This window comes from Marmota marmota, unplaced genomic scaffold (genome assembly GCF_001458135.2).
Source record: "Marmota marmota marmota unplaced genomic scaffold, marMar, whole genome shotgun sequence".
Taxonomy (NCBI): Eukaryota; Metazoa; Chordata; class Mammalia; order Rodentia; family Sciuridae; genus Marmota; species Marmota marmota.
In genome coordinates this window covers 5,721,130-5,733,301 of record NW_026000103.1, presented here as the reverse complement: position 1 = coordinate 5,733,301, position 12,172 = coordinate 5,721,130, and the positions used below count along the sequence as shown (strand labels likewise).

The following is a 12,172-nucleotide window of genomic DNA, read 5'->3' as shown; positions in this document are numbered from 1 at the left end:
AAGCTTTCATTGACAGCCTGGTCAATGGCCATTCCTAGAAAGCCAGCCACATATGTAAGATGCACATACAAAGTCAGTGGCTTCCTGAATTATCAGAAAGAAATCAAAGTCTAAAATTAAAGAAATTAATAGTTTAACTACAATTTCTATTATCGAGAGTTTCTATTGCATTTTAACTTTATCTTGTGCTGTGAATTTTTTTTTTTTTAAACCAAGGCTTGAACCCAGGGGCATTTAAGCACTGAGCCACATCCTCAGCACTTTTTATATTTTATTTTGAGACAGAATCTCCCTAAGTTTCTTAGGACCATGCTAAGTTGCTGAGGCTGGTTTTGAACTTGCCATCCTCCTGCCTCAGCCTCCTGAGTTGCTGGGATTTCAGGGGTGGGCCACTGCACCCTGATGTGCTATGAATTTAAAACAAAGGTAAAAGCTTTTCCTTGCTTCCCCCCGCCCAATATGATATTTCAGGGCAAAATAGAAATAGGTATATTCAGATTTATAGATCTTCCTAAAATTATTATTTGCTATCAATCTATTATTGATAACAGAAACAAATTTGAGGTTATATGCTCCATCCTCTGTTGCAAAGCAGAAAAATTCAAACCTTCTGGTCTCTAAATTAAAAACTGCACATACCCTTCCAAATTATAATTCTCCTCTGTTTCTTCATGTACCAATTTCCTATTGTTGACTCATCAGTGAAATAATGGCCATTATCCCACACCCCTACGACACACTTTAACTTGTTCACAAACCTTGATCTTGTCCATTTGAGCCCATTTCACTATCTCTAGCCTTCTAGCCTTCTGTTTGGATGAACAATATGATCTTTTCTTTTCTCTCTCTCTCTTTTTTCCCCCAGGATGGTGATTGAACCCAATGGTGTTCTACCAATGCGCCACATCCCAGAACTTTTTCATTTTTTTTGGGGGGGGGGGGCGCAGTTGACCCTCCTACCTTAGTCTCCCAAGTAGCTGAGATTACAGGCATGCACCGCTATGCCTGGCCATCCCTAATGTAGGCAAATACTAAAGTGGAAGGAGGGATAGGCCAGGACCCTAAAGTCTTCCTACCAAACATTTCACATAACCTGTGGTTTCTATGCACTATAAGGAATCTGGCACCATAGCAATTTACAAAGCCACAGAACAGGAAATGTCTCTTTACAGGTTAAATGAAGACCAATAGTTTCCAGCAAAGGAACTGAGCAACCATCAACAAGTAGGCCACATAACATCTGTAGTGCAAAATGGCACACACTGCACTCTTCTCCGTGCTCACTGGAACAGTCAAATCAGCACCACATGGGTTTTACGGCCAAATGAGAAAGATAAAATGGGTTCCATCTGGGGTTTTTTAAAGACTCTGAGAAAGTGCAAAGCTAGCTATTAACCTTGCCTGAGGAAGTTTCTCTGTGACCCTATTCTGTAGTCAAATTCTTAAGTCCAGAGCATATTATGAATTGATTTTTTTTTAAATGTGGGTCTATGTGGCTACAGGTTTTCTTTTATTTCCTTTTGCTGTAGTAATGTCTTAACAATTTGGAAGGTCTACTAACAGCAGGAGGAGGTGCTATGGACATGGCTGTATGGTGAACAGGAAATGAACAGGATATAAAATGCAGTGTTAAACTCTGGGTACTACTTAAAACAATCAAATGGCCATTCAACTCCTGTCCTCCTACTGATAAATCACCCACAAGTAATATTTTAATCACCAATCAGTACCTTCAGCAGCTGCTGGGTTCTTTTCCATATTTTTATTGTTGCATTATAATGATACATAATATTGTAACATAACATAGTTACATATTCTTACATGCACACAATATGACAATGTAATTTGCTCATTATTGTTCCCCAGTATCTCTCTTTTTTCTTCCCTCCTCCCTCCCTGATCCCTTTTCTCTACTGGTCTCTTTCTATTTTCATGAGATAATCACCCACCTCTCTCCCCCCACCCTTTTCCTCTCTAGCTTCCACATATAAGAGAAAACATACAACCCTTGACTGAGTTCAGCTTAATTTCACTTATAAAAATGCTCTCAAATTCCATCCATTTGCCTGCATAAGACATAATTTCATTCTTCTTTATGACTGAATAAAACTCTATTGTGAATATATATCATAGTTTCTTTATCCATTCATCTGTTGATGGACAGCTAGGCTGGTTCCATAATTTGGCTATTGTGAATTGTGCTGTTATAAATATGGGTATTCATCTATTGCTACAATATGCTGACTTAATTTTTTAGGATAAATACCAAGGAGTGGTATAGCTGAGTCATATGGTAGCTATTTTGTTTGTTTATTTGTTTGATCATTTCAAAATTTCTAAGGGTTTGAGACATTAGCTACTTTCCAAAACTAGTAAAATCATTTTTATAAAAAGCTGTGTAGTTTTATTCTGATCTATTGTGTCAAATAGGTACTAAAGTAACAGAGGCCACCGTCAGACAGTCTGGAGACCCAAGTTACTGAGACTTGGCATATGGTAAGGAAGAATCCCATTTCCTTAAAATGAAGAAAATGTTAAAATAAGGTAAAGAGAATGAAAGTTGAGGAAAGCAAGAGAAAAAGCAATTGGTCTGTAATTCCAAATGGGTTGCTAATGTCTGATCAAGACATCACTTTATTTTAAATGACAACAAATACACATTAAAAGTGCTATTTTATATTACCTGGAATGTCCTTGTTTTACCTCCTCCAGGATGCCCTAAGATCTAATCATCCCATTTAGAAAGTTTCCCTTCTTGCCACTGCGGAAGTTTTATTTTTTGTTTTTTGTTTATTTTTTAATTTAAACCCATCATGGATGTTTACCCCATCCTACCTGGCAGTAACTACTTATCTATTTGTTTTGAAACCAGAGGATAAACCTGTCTATTGTATGTAGTATGCAGTTGACGTCTGGGTCAATAAATGAAATAAAAAATGAAGTGTACCTTTAACAATCTTGTAAAAAGATTGTTCCTACTGAACTTAGAATTTCTATGATTGTGGGTTAGAGAGTCACTGTGACTATTTTCCTCTTCAAAAAGAAAAAAAGAGAAGGAAGTCAGGGACATCATCACACTTAAGAGAAACAGAGTTGTGCCTCAGCTCTGTTTTTACTTTCTCTCATTAAACATTTTTTAAATCCTTAAACAAAGATACAGAAGACAAGCTTATCCAATTCACAGACAGCACAAATCCCAGAGGGTTGACTTATCACCGAGGACACAGTCAAGATCCACAGCCTTGATAATCGGAGGCAGGAATGATGGACTAAAGCCAGTAAATTAGCTTTCAATAAACAAAAATGTGTAACTCTATATTTCCAAAAATTAACTGCATATGTATGAGAAAAAGCAGACCTGCTTTGGCAGCAATTTATACAGGGAAGAAAAAAAAAAAAAAAGTTTGTCTTCAAATATTTAAAGGAGGAATGACTTTACTCTGTGGTTCCAGGGTGCAAAAACAGGAAAAATGGGTAGAAGTCTCCACTTATTTTCAGATTGTTCCCTCAGTGTTGGCTGATAATGGTAAGGGCTGAGGTATAGACAGACACAAGCCAGGGGTCCTTGTTATCAGGAAGAAGTGTAGATTGTGTGCTTTCTGGGTCCCTATAAGCTGTGAGACTGGATTTCCCCTGCCCACCTCTCCAGCTGCTTCTTCTTTTTTTAAAAAATATTTATTTTTTAGTTGTAATTGGACACAATATCTTTAGTTTATTTATTTTTATGTGGTGCTGAGGATCCAACCTAGGGCCTTGCACATGCTAGGTGAGTGCTCTACCGCTAAGCCACAATCATCATTGTCTTCCTGGCCATTGACGGGCTACTCAAACGGGCTTCTTCCCTTCCTTGGACTCCCCATACTCCCCCACCAGCTTCTGAGTTTTTTCGTGCTACTCCTTTTACCATGAATGCCCCTCTTCCACTCCACAATCATCCCATTTGCCTGGCTAAATTCTACCCATTCTTCAGGTCTCAACCTCCCAGACCAATTTTATCTGCTCATATAGAATCCTGTAATACCGCACCTGCAGGCATTTTATTATTTATTTGTATCCATTAAAAACTATCTCCCTACTTTTTCCCCTGGTCTACAAGCTCCTTGAAGGTGAAAACCATGCTCATCCGAGTTTCTCCAGAGCTAGTGTTGGGTCTAACACAGAGATGCACAGTAAGCATAAGTTGAGTGCCTGACCCCCAGTGCAAATATCAGATAGACGAGAAAAAAAATGGTGGGGGAGAGTATACTCCACACATCTGAACAACTATGTTCTTCCATTTGGTGACAGTTCACAGGCTCACTATGGGATAACCTCTACATTTCAAATTCTCAGACAAACATTTCTCCCTGAAGCTGAGTCCCTGGCTACAAAGGAGCAAAATCCTGAGAAAAAAAATGCTTCCTCTCCTGTATATTTACCTAAAGCATCTATAAAATTCTCCAAAGCCTCAGGGTCAGGAAGAATGAGGACAGAATGACTTCCACACTGCCCTGATTCTCCATAGTAGTCACTTTGATGGTTTATGAGTTCACAAACCTGTTTCAGGAAACTCAATTTATGAGAAAGAATCAGACAAGAACCACGCTGCTGGCCTGAGTAAAGGCCAGGGGAGTGGAAGGCTGAGCTCTGCTCTGACCAGTCAGTGGGATTTGGAAGAAAGTTGACAATTTCTCCTTTCTTTTCACCTATAAATCAGGTAAGTGCCACATCCTGTATCAGTCCTCTCTCAAAGAAGAAATGTTTACTGAACATTTATACATCATGCATCACGCAGAGACATCTAGCACGATAAGTATTAATACTCTTATTTTACTCCCAAGGAGCTGGCTAAGTAAGCTAAGGTTACAGAACAAAAAAATAAAAACCTGAACCCAGGATTAGAATTTAATTGAAATATATTCAAAGGCCATTCTTTTTTTTTTTCCTACTAGACCTCTCTGATTTAACATTCAGACTCTTGTACCAGTGCTTTTAGTTTCAAAACAATCACTTATGTTTATTGGATGAAATAGTAACATCCTAACATGTTATAAAAGAGGGAGTATGTTATATAAAATAGAATTAAAATACTGTTACCGTGTTGTCATTCTAAGAAGTAGGATCATGCTGGGTGCAGGGGCACGCACCAGTAATACCGGCAAATGGGGAGGCTGAGGCAGGAGGAATCCAAGTTCAAAGTCAGTCTCAGCAACTTAGCAAGGCCCTAAGCAACTCAGCGAGACCCTATCTCTAAATAAAATATAAAAAGGACTGGAAATGTGGCTTGGTGGTTAAGTGCCCTTGGGTTCAAGCCCTGGTACCAAGAAAACAGAAGAAATAAGATCAATTTTTCAGGAAAGAAAAATCAGGGCTCTGAATCCCAAAAAAACAAATGCCGAATGTCTTCTCTGATATAAGGAGGGTGACTCAAAATGAGGTAGGGAGGAGGAGCATGAGAAGAAGATTACCTCTAGATAGGGAAGAGAGGTGGGAGGGAAAGGAAGGGAGAAGGGGAATTGCATGGAAGAGGGAAGGAGATCCTAGTCGTGGTACAAAATACATGTATGAAGATGTGAATTTGGTGTCAACATAACTTGTATACAGAGATATGATAAATTGTGGTATAAAGGTGTATTAAGAATTGTAATGCAAATAATAATAATAATAATAAAGCTCATGTAAAAAATAAATTGAAAAATTTTTTGAAAATCAGGGCTCTGAAAGGGATTTTATGGGAAATTTTCAAAAACTTTTAAGCATTTGGATGAATCTACATGTGGGGATTTCTATTCTATCTGAAAACTTTCTAACTTTATAGAGGTTTTGCAAAATAAGGAATTTTACATGTGTGTGCTAATAAGAAATACAGGCCTTGGAATGAAGACCCCATGACATTGAGGGGGAGCGGGCCTTCTGAGACAAAGATGTGGCTCCTTTATCTTTGGAGTGCAGGGAGCCTTTGTAAGCACCAAGCAGCTGATAGCATTGATGGAATGCAGAGATGGGTCCCAGGGAGGGAGAGCACCCCAGAGAAGGCCTCTGGGTTTAGGCCTGGAGTGTTTATCTCTCTAGGAAGCCAGACAGGAAAGTTTCCAGGATGAAGTTCAGAGTGCAAAGTGTCAAGCAATCTCAGCAGCTTTTGGGTGATGCCCCAAAGGAGCATTTCTGACATGTCCATACAAATTTCCAAATATCGTCAACCCCATACAAATAGGCAGGAATATGAGTGAAACCAAAACTCTGTTTTCTTTCTCCTGTAAAAACTAGCCAATGAGGGGCAGAGAACATTCTGTTAAAAATGTCCTAACTTGGGCTGGGGATGTGGCTCAAGTGGTAGCGCGCTCGCCTGGCATGCGTGCGGCGCGGGTTCGATCCTCAGCACCACATACAAACAAAGATGTTGTGTCCGCCAAAAAATAAATAAATAAATACTAAAAATTCTCTCTCTCTCTCTCTTACTCTCTCTTTAAAAAAAAAAAATGTCCTAACTTTGCAAGATCCCTGTCCTTGTCCTCCAATCAATAGTTTCCCACCCAAACCTAGTCCTTCAGACAGCTGGAGGCTGCACTTATTAGAACAGCACATAGGTCTTCTCTCTATTGACCGCCAAGTTTTAGAGGCTTTGAAATGGTGTCCCAGCCACCACCACAAGAGAAGCTACATCACGGACAAAATACAATACAGACAATTTTTCATTAGGGAGTAGGGATTTTGTTTGCTTTTTGTCTTTCCAGACCCTCAAAGGTTTCAGATTGAGCCTCTCACCTGGCTGCACACAAGCTGGAGAATGGCTTAAATGAAAGTATCAGGTTGCAAGTCATGCACTTTGGAAACTGGCAAGCCCTCTCAGACCACCCAGCTCTCTAAAGGGAACCAACATCAGATTCAGACAAGATAAGAGGCTGCCCCCCCCCCAATGACCTGGCCCAGGGAAACAGCCTTTCTGGTGAGTTACATGATCCCATTGTGAGGGAGGGTTGTGTGCTCTGAAAAGGTGGCATTTGTCTGACTCGGTATACTGGTTGAGTCTTGGTTTTTTGTCAAAGGAAAAAAAAAATTTAAGATATAATGGTTAAATTTTGAAGAAAAGAAGTAGGCCAAGTATTGAGGCCTGTTCCCAAAGCAAATGCTAAAACAGATCCCATCTTCCATATCTGCATGTAGAAGACTGAACCTTTTCTATCAGTGTCAGATATCAGAGTTAGAAAGATACCTAAACTCATTAATCCAACTCATTTCACAGAATGGAGGATGTAAAGCTCAGAATACTTTGGTGACTCATCCAAGGCTGGTTGGCAACAGCTAAGATTGGAAACACCTTGAGGACAAGGACCCTGTCCATACTATTCACGCTGGTCACTTAGGAATCCTTAGAAACTAGCACTGAGCCTGGCACATAGCATATGACCCCCAAATACTTGGAATGAGGAAAAGCGAGAAAGGAAAGAGCTTTAAAGACTACATCCTGCTCTTTTTACTTTAAATATTAAATGCCATAAAAACATGAGGTTGGGGATAGAGGCTGAGTTCTGGCTTTCATGTGTGGTCAAATGAGGACTTTAACCTGATGGACAAACCATTTCCTGTTTCTTCAATCCCTGGGGGTTGCTCCAATATAAACTGTTTCTAGAAAGAAGTCTCCTCCTGAAATTTTCCAAGAAATCCAACTCGGTTCAGCGCAACTAAGACCAGCCCCAGGAACAGAGCATCCCCAGAAAGCTGATAATAAATTAAAAACAGCCCCAGGTTTCAAGTGTCCAGGACAAACATTGCTTAGCGGTGCAGGGGCAGGTCAGTCTATAGCCCAGCACCTGACAGCAAGGAGACATGGTTTTGAGGTTTCAGCTCCTTTTCAAACTCATGGGAATGGAAAAGCAGAGATGGAAAAGGGAGGAAGGGAAAAGAAAGATGAGACTGGTGGAAAAACTGGTTAAAAGCCCTCATTCGGCAGCCAAGCATGCAAAAACCATGTTGCACTTAAGTTAGTTTTAACATGAGCTCAAACTCAGGTTTATCATTTAGACATGAGATTTGGTATTAACCAAGTACATGACAAGAATTTTAACTGCTAAGCACCAGGTAGTACAATGTTTACCCAAGTGTGATGTCACCTGCTTCAGATTCACCTGGGCAGATTCCCAGCCTCACACAGGCCTAAAATCCTTTAGGGGTGAGTACGAAGAATCTGCTTTTCCACCAAGCCCCCAGGAGGTTCTCACCCACTTTAAGTTTTGAAGAGTCCCAGTGGAGAAAAAGAGCAAAGGTCCTTTGCATTTTCCTAGACATACACAGAAGTCACTTTTAACATGTGGAGGTGGAGATGGGGGCTAGGATGCAACCCTTCAAACTTAGCCAGAGCCCAGGATGCTAACAATTGTCCAAAGCAGAGACCTGAAAAGAAGCTGTATTAGTGGATCTGGTCTCCAAAACAGCTCTGAAAAGGTTAATCTCTCCAGCAAGATTTCCAGCCCATAAACACCAGCCAGCCCCCGGAAATGCTCTTTTTAAGCTTTGTAATTCACACCAGCAGCAAGACTGAAGGCAATAGTTTAAAAATAAGCAAACAAACAAACAAAACTAAAATCAAATGCCTTAAAACTAATTCCTTGTGATTCCAGATGAAAACTCAAAGAAATGATTTCTACAGCACCAAAATCTCTGGGCCAAATCTCAGTAATGAGCAGAAAGTCTAAAAAATCAGAAACAAAAACTTTAGAACAATGTGATTTCTTTGCCTCCCCAACTCTATCTCTCAAGTCTTTTAGAGGTCATATTTTTAAATAATACATCCAAATATAACTAAACTTAAGCAAAGGTATCCAGAAATCATCTCCAAATTTCTAGATTTTTATATTCTGGGGATATTGTCTGTTCTGTTCACTTTTGCAACTCTTTCCTTGGCTATTTCATTTAGCTGAGAAGAAACATTTTAACTTCAGGGAGAAAATACAAAATTCAAAAATGGTTACTTCATTGGTGAATACCATTGGCAATGAATTCAGAAGAGATTTCGAAATGGGTGTCAGCATTTGGTTTGCTAGCAGTGCAAGCTGCCCACCTTCCGAGTTAACAGGAGAATTAAACTTTTGCAAACCGCCTCTGCAGACTTCTTGCATTGTTACTCAGTGTTAATGATCATATGCAAACAGCCTCTGGGCATTCTGCTAACAGAACATTCACAGTCAGAAGGAGAGGAAGCCCGGAAAGCGGATACTTACAGGTAGTGGTTTTCCTTTCCAAGCCAAAAAGCTACAAACCCTTGAAACTGGCGGGCTGGATAAGAGTCACTGACCCGGTAATCTGGTTTAAAGGGCTTTGAGAGGAAGGGGGAGGAAAACTATCCCAGGGAAGGAAAAGAGCTGAAATTCCAGTCTTTCAGGTCAGCTGGGTTTGAGTTTTCTTTGTACTAAAAATCCATTAACCCACACAACCAAAAAAAAAAAAAAACATAAAATTGAAGTTCACATACACGCTGCACTCCCTTTGCTGGTCTTCTCCAAGGCTGCTGCTGTGGCTTTGAAAACTTCCCGAGCACCCAGCTTCAGAACTCCCAGAGAGACGGGCATGATGAGGTTGCCTGCAACTGTTTGCAGGGAGCCCTAGCTCCCAGCTCCCTGGCTGAGAGCCACAGCTCGCCTGTCCCTTCTGCTGGTCGGGTCTGCAGGGACAAGCTGAGCTTTTGTTAATAGGTTGGTTGCTTCTCTTCCTAGCCTCTTCCCAGCTTGCTTTCTCACTATTAGTGATGTACTAACTGCTCTGCCACTGGCTGAGCCCAAGAAGCTCTCCCGCCTGCAGTAGAGAGGCGCGCTCCCGCGTACACACACACACACACACACACACACACACGCACAGGGCATGCATATACACTCAGCCACACAACCACAGGCAAACACATACAAAGGCATGCACACATTGCCACCTGCACACTTGTGTGCATACATACTCGCAATGCTACGCACACATCCACTCCTATACACACACTCACACTCTTCAAACACACTTCTGTTTTCTTGCACCTCTTTTCTTTGAACAAATTCCCAGCCTGAAAGATTTGCATTCAAATTCGGATGAAAAGTACAACCTTGAAGAAGGAGGGGGCGTGGCGTGGAGCCTTTTAACTTTTGTTATGGCATTTAAAGGAAAAGAAGGAAGAAGGGTCTAGATCCTAGGGTGCTGTTTTTAAATACCACCTCAGTTCTTCATTTATCAAGATTTTTGTGTCTGGTTCTTTTGGAAAACCCACAAAAATCTTATTTTTCTGATTCTATTTGCATATAGTTTATGATCCCACTGATTCAGATATATGGCATGTCAAGAGCTGTTCTCTCAACAGAGATTCATTAGCTACACTTCTCAGGACTCAGTGGGTGGGTGAATCTTTCCTTAACAACTGTTTAATAAAATGCTTCCTCATGTTTCAGCCCACCAGGAGAAAAAAAAAAAAGAACAATGGCATGTTATTCGGCCTAACTTTAACAGTGACCATAAATAAAGAAGTTGGAATGTTCTCTCACTTTGAGGGAACTGCTCATTTGATATTTGTCTGTCTAGCCTAAACCTTAGCCCAAAACAGGAGGTACTAGATTTTTATATCCTGGAGATATCCAGTTCAACCAGAATCGTGCTCTTCCCCAACAAAGTCACTCCTTTCTTTAGAAGCAGTGAGGGGAAGAAAGAGGGAAATGGAAAAGAAGGAGAAGAAAATTCAGAGAGAAAGGAAGGAAGAGATGGATGGATGGGGGGAAAGTAAAGAAGAAAAGAACTGAAAAAGATGCAAAAGAAGAAAACAACTATTGTATTTAAAAAAAAAAAAAAAAAACGTGTTTTATGGATACTTTGGCAATGAAGTTGTGTGTACACAAAGTCAAGAGATTTAAAGTCCTAAAGAATTTTCTGATTCATTTTAATTGCTCTGATAACAAATGGGTAAAACTTAAAGAATCACTAAACTATAAATAAATACTGTTTATAAACTTATTAAATATGGTGATAACATATGAGTCATTAATTAATCTTAAAGGGTAAGAAATAAAACCATAATGACAAAAAAACACAACAGTAAAGAAAATTTACTCTCTAACTGAATCTAAAAATTGCCCAAGTTTTAATATCTCACCTGCAAAGAAATGGAGAGGGTTTTGTGTGCTGTGAGTTGAGGTTCCAAGTCCTTTTGAAAAAGGAATAACAGGCCACTGTGGGTGTTGCATCAATGTGCCTCTATACCATGGGTGGGGGACGGCTTATGAATTAGTTTCAAAAACAGAAACACATGTTTTGTAAAACTTCTCTGGGAAAAAATATCTTCGATAGTCTAAGCAATAAATAAACAAACTTAGATTAAAACACATTTCAAAGATATCTGCAGTAAATATAATGGTTGGCATGACCATGTTGGACATATCCTAGAATAGATCATCAAAATGTCCTCACGTCTGAAGTTCCATTTATGCAAGGAAGTCACTATTCCTCTTTTATCTTCCACAAATGGACAGGGGGGCTGTTGAAATACTACAGTCATCAATGTTAATCAATAAAGTATCCTTTGAACAAGTTGAAATGCAAAGCCAGGGTATTTTAAAAGAAACAACAAGAAAGCATAGGCTGCAGAACTTAGTGCTAGAACTTAGTGCTAGAAATCCTTTTATTTCTAATTTTGGTTAGAATGGTACAAAAAATAAAAAATGACAGGTGTGGGAGATTAGCATACGCTTTTAGATTGTAAACATGAATGATTTTTGTGAATTGCTGTACAGCGTAGCATTCTCTGAGAAGCACAGGTAAGGCTCAGCAATGATTCATATAAAAGAATTAGGAGTGTGCAAAGAGGTGAAATTCATTCTACCATGAAAGTGGTTTTTCACTGAGTTTATAAAATCAGATGGCAATGTGAAACAATATTTGACCAAAGAAGAATATCAGCACAGGAGTAGAAAGTTTTTACAAACCTACACTGAAACATTAAAAAAAAAAATTAAGCAAAATAAACCGGGCATGGTAGCACATGACTGTAATCCCAGTGGTTCAGGAGGCTGAGGCAGGAGGATCAAGAGTTCAAAGCCAGCCTCAGCAACTCAGCAAGGCCCTAAATAACTCAGTAAGACCCTTTCTTTAAATAAAATACAAAAAAAAGGGCTGGGGATGTGGCTCAGCAGTTAAGAGCCCAGAGTTCAATCCCTGGTACAAAACAAAAGGA

At 39.7% G+C, this 12,172-nt stretch overlaps 1 protein-coding gene across 4 annotated transcripts in view; it reads right to left on the bottom strand.

Annotated features, from left to right (window-relative positions):
• Frem1 (FRAS1 related extracellular matrix 1) overlaps nucleotides 1-9,827 on the bottom strand; it is a 170,360-nt gene extending 160,533 nt beyond the window's left edge. For 2 of the 4 annotated variants that reach the window (XM_048783943.1, XM_048783944.1), the window contains exon 1: nucleotides 9,449-9,827. The gene's annotated coding sequence lies outside the window, so the exon portion shown is untranslated. Of the gene's footprint in view, nucleotides 1-9,197 lie in introns of all 4 variants that reach the window. The other 2 variants (XM_015502585.2, XM_048783940.1) reach the window with 2 other exon arrangements.
• Between the last annotated feature and the right edge of the window lie 2,345 nt (nucleotides 9,828-12,172).